Raw genomic sequence first — 7,738 nt, forward strand, 5'->3', positions numbered from 1 at the left:
TCAAATATAATGCAATTATGTGTTCTATATCAATGTTTTTAGTGGGGTTTTTTCCCTGAGTTTTGATTACAACCTGCACCCAGTAAAATGCTTCACTTTGTTTGTTCTAGGCCAGTTTTTTTTTTTTTTTCATCATGCCATCCACATAAACTGATTTAAATTTAGTGATTGCTTTTCTAACTTACTGATATGTTTTGTTGATAATAAATTGAGAGTTCAGGACAACTTATCACAACCATTACACACCAGTTTAAAGACAACAGGCCAACCCAAAACACTTATAGATATCAAATACTCAAAGATGTGCTGAGGCGACTTATGATATCATTTGGTAGTAAATAAATAAAATGGCATTGGACTTTGATAATGGAAGATACACACTCCATCCAGAGAGGACTAATCTGTCAGGCAGATCACATTAATATCTTATATATTCTAAATATATACAACAATCAAAGTTCATGATAAATAGGTAGATGTCACATACACAAATAACTTTAAAGATGATATGTAGATTTTGCTGAAACTGCATGTACCAAGTCATGGCCAGCAGATGGTAGTGTCATACCATTTATTGATACTCTGTTCCTTCCCCTGGCTGCTTTCAAAGTAATGTACATACAGCACTCTTATGCCATTGCAAACAGTCTTTTCTTTGACCCAAAGAAATTTGTCTCAGTCCAAATACAATTTGCAATAACAATACAATAAAGTTCATGGATTGCACTGTTAGTCCATGTTTTATTTTCAAAGGTAATTTTGGGGTTAACTGTGTTTCTACTCACATCTCTCTCTCACCACCGTATGTCACTTTAGACTGTGTATTTCAGTCACTGATATCTGCCACTTCCTGTAAACCATTTTGAATAGACAGTATGTTTTATGTGTGGCACAGAAAAAGGATTTGAGGTTGGTACATCAACCACCCTACAACTATTCACAGCGGTGTTTTAGACGAGAGCCTACGCCGTTCATGTATATTGGCGTAAGGGCACTCTCTGCAGGCTATTTTCAGATAATTTCCTCTCTGAGTGGATTCTTTATAGTGCCATTTCTGAGACAGGGGCAATCTGAAGGGGCTTTTTCATGAACAGGTTCCTTCCCAATCAACAATTTTTCATTTGCATGTAAAGCTGAAAAGCTGGATGTAATTTCCATTTGAATTTGTTGCCATGACCCTGTACGTGTTATATGAAACTACTCTATGCTTTTATACTTACAGAAAAGAAAACAAGTCTGTTTAATAATAATAAGGAATTCTGAATACCACTTTGTCCATTTATAATAATAATAAATAAGCAAATAAATAAGCAAATATTTTAATCTATTGTTACTGCATCCATTTACATTAATCATTCAGAGGCCAAATAGAAGTAGAGGTCATGTCATTTCTTGCCATGTTTAAGCCATGTTCCATTTTCTTTTTTTAAATTGTGAAATTCCTATACACACTGCAGGCTGTTTACACCTTAGTGTAGATGATTACCAACAGTGGTAAACCCTGGCAACTTAATGAAAGGGTCATAGTGACCTGAAGTACAAATTGTTTGGAGCTTCTCTTCCTTTTTCCACTAATGTATAAATATCTCAAATCACTCCTATATGAGTGACCAAAATGCTCTTTGAAAGGCTAAATTTTCAGCCAAACTATTCTATTTTTTTACCTCCTAGGACCTGGCGTCCACATATGTTGACATCACATTTTGGGTTATTTAGACCAAAATACTCAATTTTGCTCTACAAGTGCCCGATATCCACTTACGAGGACATTATACTGTTACTGTTATATCAAAATTTTAAACAAACATCCTCATATGTGGCTCTCATTTTCGTTAGAAACAAAAATTAGGCAAAAAAAAAATCTGATAATTCTTTGTTTTTACATTCATCAGGACCCAATCAGCCCAAATATCACAGAGAAATTAAAAATGCATGCCGTGGAAGAGTTCGGGTCTTAGGAGGTTAAAGTGTCCTAAATGATTTTTTTCAATTAATTTCTACTTCTACTCAACTTCTGTTTCAAGACACTTTATATTATGAGGTGAAAAAGCTACAATAAGAAAAAAAGAAGAAGAAAATCTCAATGATCAGATGACCCTTTTGAACAACCATTTGTCAACAGTGGGAAGAAAAAAAAAACTCATTTGAACAGGAAGAAACCTCTGGCAGAACCAGGCTCAGGGAGGGGCAGCCATCTGCCACTACTAGCTGGGGGTGAGGAGAGGGGGACAGGACAAAAGACAAGAGGAAGAGAGCCAGATAATAATTATGATTAAGCGCAAAGTAGGTATAAACAGAGAGAATGAAAAGACTTGACTGAAGAAGAAATGTTTATTACAGGAAATCCCCATCATAGACCTGTTGCAGCACAAGAGAATTAAGGGTCACCTGATCTACACCTATTATAAAGCAAAGTTTTAAGCCTAATCTTAAAAGTGCAGGGGGTATCTGTTTACCTGAAGCAAAACCTAGAGGTGGCTTCAAAGAGGGGCCTGAAACCTAAAGGCTCTGCTTACCATTTTACTTTTAAATACCCTAGGAATGACAAATAAATCAGCAGTCTGAGGGCAAAGAAGTATACGATTGGCCCTGATTATTCATGACCCTGTATATGAATAATGTGCCATGTTTTCCATAAAACCATAAAACACAGCACAATGCAATAAAAATTACCTCACAGTTTCCTTGGCACTCTGTACCATGACCCTTTTAATAGGACTTAACTCCATGGGAAATAACACTCAAAACATGGTTTGCTGGTGCAATCTGTCAGTAAAAAAAAGAAAAGGATGAAAGCTTCAAATATAGATCAGATTCAAACAATTTCATCAAATGTTTTTCCTTTGTGAATCCTTTTTGTTTTGCATTGTATAATTCTTTTCAAATAAGAAGTGCAAGCTCATTTGGATTATGATAATCATATGTGTGGTACATGTGAACAAGCACCTATATAACTGAATAAAATGGACTGACAACTATATAACACTTTTCTAGTCATACTGACAACTCACACTGCTATGATACAACCTGCACTGTTTGCACACTTGCCTGCATGTAGATATAAAAGTGTAAAAAAAAAAAAGACAAATCATTGGTGGTTCACACTTGTTTATGTTGATTGAAATTTAATTTAAAACAGCCGAAACCCAATTTAACGCAATAGATCTCCCAGGGTAAATACGGGGATGTTTTTTTACACATACTTGTCACTGAGCATGACCAATGTTTTATTGCTCCTGGTGGTACAGCTTATTGCATTTTTGTATTACTACTGTTTCCTATTTTGGAGTCAAATCACATGTTAACTTATCTAATCATAACTGACTAGATTTATGTGAACAGCTCACATCTTTACACAGTCAGGAATAGTCACTGAATAGACATCCCTGTCTTTGTCACTGTTGTGTGAACTCATGGAGGCAAAACTCACCAGAGCTGCAGCAGTCTTGCGACAGATGTAGCTGCAAATCTCACCGTCAGCTGGTAGCGATTAAGTGTCAACACTATGGCCTCCTTTCATAATACTAGATACCAGATCTGGCTCTCTCAGCTTCAGGTGTAGGGGAAGACCTGAACTTATTGCTTGGTTATTTATTAACGTCTGTCAGGTTTGCGGCCTAGTGCAAATTTGATATTTTAGCAGGTCAAACATGCTGTTTGTTATTCCCCAGAGACGTGGGGGTGCCTCTGCAAACCATTGGGCATCCCGGGTTAATGCCAAATGTTGAGTTAGAGTCAACATTCAACCTAAATAATACAGTGAAATAGCTCCATTTCTATTTCAAAACATTTCTATTATAAAAACAGCCATTTGAATGGGTGTATTCTGTGTGGTTTTTTTCCATTGTTATTGAGTTCAAATTAAATCTTCTAAACCTGGTCAACAAAATGTTTCCAAGGAAAATCTATTGGTCCATGTAGTCACCGCCCTCCAGGTAAATACTCCAGTTTCTGCAGCACACACCAGTCACCCTCAGTGATGTTTTGCTCATCTTGTTTACTGCTTCAAATATCAGCCTTACAGCTCTTATAAATACCTAGAACAACATCTTTGTTTTGCAGAGCAAGAGACGGGTATGTCAGTTCAGATATCTTGCCAGCTTTTAGTGGAAACTATCTTTGTTGTCATATTGTCTTGAAATGTTCTCCTTCAGTGGTAAACATCCAGGAACAAGTATTTTTCTTACTTTATAAAGAAAAATATAATACAATTAGGCATTTCGGGAACTGTTAAACGTTAGCAATACAGATTTTTTTTTTTTGCAAATTTTATAAATGTATGATACACCATTGAGAAGTTGTTTTAATATGATATGCATATTTGAAATATCCAGAAAAGCTCTGTCCATGTCCTGGGCCAAATGGATCTTCATTCTTTGGTCCTGCACTGCTCCATCCCTGCTCCTTGTAGGGCTTGTGGGCAGACAGCTGGGGCTCCAGGTGGGGGTGCAGGTAGTTCAGACGGTGACCTGTTCTCGGTGGGGTACACCTGGAGACCAGGGTTTATTTGAAGATGGAGATGTAATCATTGGTGGGCTCTTTAATCTTCATTACAATCCTCCAGCTATAAACTATGACTTCACTCAGCAGCCCTACAACAATACTTGTACTGGGTAAATCTATATGCATTTTTTTACTCTTATAACTGTACAATTTCACTGCATTTTGGAAAAACAGGAAAAAACAGAAGATAACTCTATTATTTTTATTTCTGTCTTTTCTATTCCAAATGCAGTCAATTATTTTCTTTCCATTCTTGTTAATAATGTCATGATATATGAATATGACCTAGTAATTGTTGTGCTTTTTTCTTTTATCCTGGGTGCCCAGGGTGCAAAATCTTCCATTGCAGTACATCTATGCTATGGTGTTTGCAGTGGAGGAAATAAATCATAGTACAAACTTGTTACCAGGTATAAAACTGGGCTACCACATCCGTGATAACTGTGGCCTCCCACAGTGGGCTTTGCAGGCATCACTGTTGCTGGTTGGTGGAGACAGCACTAACTGTAACACAAGAGCCCTGCAGTCTGGTTATGGACAAGAAAGAGGTAATAAATCTAGTTTTGGAATTTTGGCCCTCATTTAAAAATGAGCAATTAAAATAAACCAGTAAATTAAGTATTATTAGTTTTCTTTAAACTATAACTTTATCTCACTGTATTTTCCATTGTCATCAGGTGATAAGCCCATTCCTTTGATCATTGGTTGCTCCTCATCTGCAACAACTCAGACAGTCGCCAAAATCCTGGAGCCTCTCTCTGTACCTTTAGTGAGTTGTACTATCTATCTATCTATCTATACATATATATGTGTCTGTATGTATATGTCCCCCCCACAAATCTATACATGAATTTGATACAACTTACTTACTCTTACTCTGACTGATCATAGTGCACACAAGTAATGCATTATTTTAATCTTGCTGAAAAAACAAAACTACAAAGACTCTAGCAACACAGCTATATAGTAGAACCCTGTGTTAAATGTACTATATATTTCAGTATATTTATATGTATATGTATTTATGAGTATGACTTTTTTTTTCAGATTAGTTATACAGCTAGCTGTCCCTGTCTGAGTGATAGACATCAATATCCTAATTTCTTCAGGACCATGGCCAGTGATATTTACCAAGCCAGGGCTTTTGCCCAACTTGCCATACATTTCAATTGGACCTGGATTGGAGCAGTGATAACAGATAATGATTATGGGCATGTTGCATTAAAGGTGGTTTATTTGTTGCAATTTTATCTTTGCAAGAAATCTTCACAACTGTTTGACACGAATCTAAAGGTTCTCTGCTTTAATGTAAATTTCAGATATTTGAGGAAGCGATTCAGGGAGCTGAGGTGTGTCTGGCATTTGTAGAGACTCTTCAAAGGGAAAATATTGTGAGTGATGCCAGACGAGCAGCACTCACAATTCAGGCCTCAGCTGCAAGGGTGATTTTGATCTTCACATGGTATACAGATGTGTTGGAATTATTCCTTCAGCTTGACAAGTTAAATGTGAGAAACTATAATAAAATTCATAATGCAAGACAGAACTGAGGTTTGTAACAGAATATTTTTTTCATTTTTTTCTTACTTTGTCCTTTTGCTTACTAGGTTACTAACAGGCAGTTTCTGGCCAGTGAGGCTTGGAGCACCAGTGGAGATCTGCTCCAAAATCCAGTTACAAGCAAAGTGGCAGCTGGTGTTTTTGGTGTGGCCATTCGAAGTTTAACTATACCTGGATTTGGAAATTATATCAGAAGTTTGAATCCATCTCATCGTCCTCATGATGAGTTCTTAAGAGAATTTTGGGAAAAGGAGTTTAAATGTAGTCCTGGTCTTACATCTGTCTCTTCATATGCTTCTAAACCCTGCAGTGGTACAGAAACCCTGGAAGAAGTGCAGAATCACTTTACTGACACCTCCAAGCTAAGAGTGACATATAATGTCTACCTTGCAGTTTATGTTGCAGCACATGCCCTTCACAGCTTACTCTCCTGCCCATACACAGACAGCATTTCTGAAAATGAAAACTCCACTTGCTCCTTTCCAACAGATATTAAACCCATAGAGGTTAGCAACATTGCTTTCACTCCCAAATTTCCATGTATACCGTTTTTCAAAAGCTACATTTGCAGTAGGGACATTAAGAATTTACAATTCCCCTTAAAATTAGACTAGTACTTTGTACTAAAACACTGAATAGTTACTGAATATTAACTGTTTCAACATTTCCAGGTCTTGCAGCATGTGGCCAAAATAAACTTCACCACACCACAGGGTGAACAGCTTTATTTCCAAGGTGCTGACATCCATGCAAAGTATGACCTTCTCAACTGGCAGAACACGGGTGAGGGCCCAGCAAAATTTGTTTTGATTGGTCGTGTGGATGGGTTTGACCTCCACCTTAATGAGTCAGCAATTCAGTGGACCACAGGATCCAATCAGGTAGCTAAAATAGGAGAATTAAAAAAAATTTTGTGGGTCATAATACGTTGTATACATGAGAATAGGATTTTTCTTTTTTTTCCTGTTGTTTAGGTCCCTGTTTCAGTGTGCAGTGAAAGATGCCCCCCAGGTACACGGATGGCACCCAGAAAAGGTCAACCTGTTTGCTGTTTTGACTGTATTTCATGTGCTGATGGGGAGATTAGCAATAAAACTGGTGAGGAAGATATAATAGCCTCACAAGCATTTAATCTATTTAGTACTCCAATATTCATTCATCAATCTTTTATTATACCATAATCCTGGCTTTAATAGTTTCAGCACATCTACGTTTTGCTGTATGTATTTTCTTCTCCCAGGTTCCCCTCACTGTGACCGATGTCCATCTGAGTTCTGGTCTAATGCTAAAAGAACAACCTGCATTCCTCGCCAGCTGGATTTTCTTTCCTTCAATGAAACCTTAGGAATTACCCTGACTGCAGTAGCTGTTTCTGGTGTCACTGTGACAACAGCTGTGTTTGTGGTATTCCTTCACTATCGTCAAACACCTATGGTGAGAATGCATATCTGTGTAACAGAGACACTGTACATTTTGGGAAAAAAGTTTCCAAAACATTAAGCATATAGGAATCGTTTGAAAGAATTCACAGAAACTGATTATAATGATATTCCTATTCTCATGTTAAGGTCCGGGCCAACAATTCAGAGTTGAGCTTTCTGCTCCTTGTGTCAATCAAGCTCTGCTTCCTGTGCTCGCTCGTGTTCATTGGCCGTCCATCAGACTGGTCTTGTCG

The 7,738-nt window shown here is 37.4% G+C and overlaps 1 pseudogene; it reads left to right on the plus strand.

Moving 5' to 3' along the window:
* Positions 1-4,347: 4,347 nt before the first annotated feature.
* Positions 4,348-7,738, plus strand: part of LOC102293126 — a 4,099-nt pseudogene continuing 708 nt past the window's right edge.

The sequence above is a fragment of the Haplochromis burtoni genome, unplaced genomic scaffold, assembly GCF_018398535.1.
Source record: "Haplochromis burtoni strain Fernald_Lab_line unplaced genomic scaffold, NCSU_Asbu1 Contig_216, whole genome shotgun sequence".
NCBI lineage: Eukaryota > Metazoa > Chordata > Actinopteri > Cichliformes > Cichlidae > Haplochromis > Haplochromis burtoni.